Here is a 3,071-nt window from a genome sequence, read left to right on the forward strand (position 1 = left end):
TGTCTGGCAAGTGAAGGACCCCTATAGCAAAATCCTCTCCAAAAAAAAAAGTAAATAAACTAGGGAAAGCTAGAGGACTGCCTATCTCTGACGTGCAAGACACACCCCCTACAACAAGCCTTTGTTCTTTTCCACTCTGGCTGCTGAGAACGCTCTGGGGTACTCGGGTTTTGTTTTCAAAGCAAAGAGGCATCTTCCACCCTATGCTAGAGATGTTTCTGAAGAGTGCAGAAAGTAAGACCCGAACAATGATGCGAGCCATGCTTTCACCTGTGTGGCAAGCAGGGTCAGGCCAGCCCCACGGGGCAGAGGTAAGCATGGTGCAGGAAGAGCCGGATGGTAAACCACGGTTCAAATCCTCGCTCGGGGTCATGGCGAACATGCTGGGTATGTGCGCACGTGCCGAGGTCCCAGATGGGACGGAAGAATGGAGGGCAAGAAAGGAGTCCGCAGCATAACCAGGTTCCCTGACGTTGGAAGGCTGGAACGGGAAAAGTGGCATGGCCACGCTCCATTGGGGGACTCTCTCTCTTGCATGCCTCATATGGATATAGGAAAATAACGTTTCCCAAGCTCCCTGTAGCTTTTCTGTGACTGCCGTGACAGATCTGTTGACAGTTCCACAGCAGTGACCAGGACCTCCCTGCCAGCACCTTGGTTCCATTCCATCCCACATGCTGTGCCCCTGAGCAGCGGCAGCCACCAGGCAGAGATCATGCTCCAGGAAGCCTCCTACTTCTGCTCTTTTCTCTTCCCACAACTCTGACAGAGTGTGTGCCTGAGAGATACAGAGACAGAGACAAGCACCTTCTACGGCATCTGCTCACGCCACAGTCTCCATGCTCTGGCCTGCAACTGGAGGACTCTGGGCACTCACCCTGGCGTCCAGTGTCCCTCGAGCTGGCCCAGCGGGGGTTCCAACCACCACCGTGGCAGAGTGGAGTCAGCTTCTCTTGGGCAGCACATGGCTGCTGCAATTGGGAACAGGCCCTGTTTTTGCAGCAAATCTTGAGGAGGCTTTAAAAGCCCTAAACTCCTAAGAAACCAGGTAGCGAACCAGAAGCTCATGTGATGGTTACGTCACTGGACTCCCATGTAGTCAATGGCGGTTCGAGCCCCGGACCGGGCAGCTTAAAACTCATGCCGGGTGCATGTGCATGCATGCCCAAAATCCCAAGGGGAGTTTGGGAGAGAAGAGATTGCAGCATGGCCAGCCCTCCTGGGGGGTGATTTCTCGCCTTCTGTCTCTCTGTCTCCTCCGTGTCTCTGGCAAGCGCACGTACCCTATAGCAAAACTCTCTCTCAAAGAAAAAAAAATAGAAGCCAACTATAACATATCTCTCCTATGGAGATCAATTCCAGCCCGTAGGTTATCACTGATATTTTCAATACATAGGGCTGCTTGTTGAGATCATGTTCTCTTTAAAAATATTTCTTTTTATGTAATGAATAAACAAAAATGTGATGCCTAGGAAAGGAGAATAATTCTCTCAGGCGTGTATCCATTTGTTTCCAGAGAATGGAAGTCACTGGAAATGGGAGTTCTTAAGACTCTGGCTGGTGAGGGCGGGCATAGCAAAGGGACCTCACCAATGTGTGTGGGATGAGTCTACATCTATATGGGTTGAATCATGTCCCCCAAAATAGGCACACCCCTAGGACTCAGGAATGTGAGCTTATTTGGAAACAAGGTCTTTACAGGCTAGCTGGGTCATACCATACACTCTTTAGGGTCCATTCAAACCCAGTTGGACGGCTGTTCTTGTAAAAGAAGGACATTTTGACACAAAGACACACAGAGAGGGCAGGATGACCCCAAACCAGCTGAAGACAGAAGCCCACAGCAGACCCTGTCTCCAGAGCCCCCAGAAAGAGTGGACCCTGCCAACTGATCTAGAACCCTCGGCTCCCTAACTTGGCAAGGATGCATTTTGGTTGTACAGGTCACCCCGTGTGTGCGTGTGTGTGACCCTGTTATGGCAGCCTTCGTAATACACACAGAGTCCACAAAGGAGGCCATCTACGTCCCAATCCCGGTGTCACAGTCTCCTGGGAATTGGCTCAGGGACTGGGTGCTCTGAGGATGCGTGCCCTCCCTGGGAAATCACAACCGCATTAAACGGGAGAACAACCTAGTTGCCTTAGACCTACGCGGCGTGTGCTCACTCCATAGTCTCTTGACATCGGACGCATGCATTTGCACCCAGCAGGAAACTGGGGCCTAGAGGCTTGGTCATCCGACATGATCATTTCTCCTGAACCCACAGTTTCCCTGCTCCCCCGCCTTGGGCTGCACGACATATACACCCCATGTTGCACCGTCTGGAACGTTGACATGTCTATTCCTCCCCGAAAGGTCCTATCCTCACCCTTCATCCAGTACATGCAACGAAACAGAAACAGGTACGAAAAAGTTCTTTCTGAGCATGGAAAAAGAAAAAAAGAGGCCAAAAGACAGATGAGACCTAAGAAGGCGAAACCGACGGGGCATTTTAAAAATGACTGCTTCCTTGTCCTGGCTTTCGTTTGCCACCAGCCTTTCCGCAGGGCTTTGCTATGGGACAGGGACCAGCTAAGGGCAATGCTCACGGAGGTGCAGAGGCAGAGCAGTCCTAGTGCGCATGCGCCGCAGGAACCTGACCCACAAGGAGTTGGGCGGGCGACCCTGAAACAGAAGCCTGCCCGGCGTTCGAGGCTGCTGATCTGGGTTCGGACGAGCCCACCTGGGGACTCCATCACCAAGGCCATTTAGCTGCCACCTAGAGGCTCGTAGTAACGCACTGGAGCGGGGGGGAGGGGAGCGGAGATCGAAACAGGGAAACGAATCGCGCCCGCCCGCGCGGAGTCCGCCTCTGCAGCAGCGGCCAAAAAACAAAGAAACAAACAAACAAACGAAACCTCAACTCGCGCGTGCGCAGAACGGCGCGAGGAGACACCGCCCCCACCTCTTCCCGACCCTCGGGTGCGCGGGCGAGGAGGCGCGCAGTGCGCGTGCGCAGAGCGGCCCCAGGCGTGCGGGGAGGGCCGGGAGCGCGCGTGCGCGGGGCGGCTGTGCGCGCGCACCTCCTCCC

The 3,071-nt window shown here is 54.0% G+C and overlaps 1 protein-coding gene across 1 annotated transcript in view; it reads right to left on the reverse strand.

The window, feature by feature from the left end:
• STS (steroid sulfatase) overlaps nucleotides 1-3,071 on the reverse strand; it is a 157,534-nt gene that overhangs the window by 153,279 nt on the left and 1,184 nt on the right. The window lies entirely within an intron of this gene.

This window comes from Tupaia chinensis, unplaced genomic scaffold, assembly GCF_000334495.1.
Source record: "Tupaia chinensis unplaced genomic scaffold, TupChi_1.0 Scaffold000222_1, whole genome shotgun sequence".
In the NCBI taxonomy this organism is placed as follows: domain Eukaryota; kingdom Metazoa; phylum Chordata; class Mammalia; order Scandentia; family Tupaiidae; genus Tupaia; species Tupaia belangeri.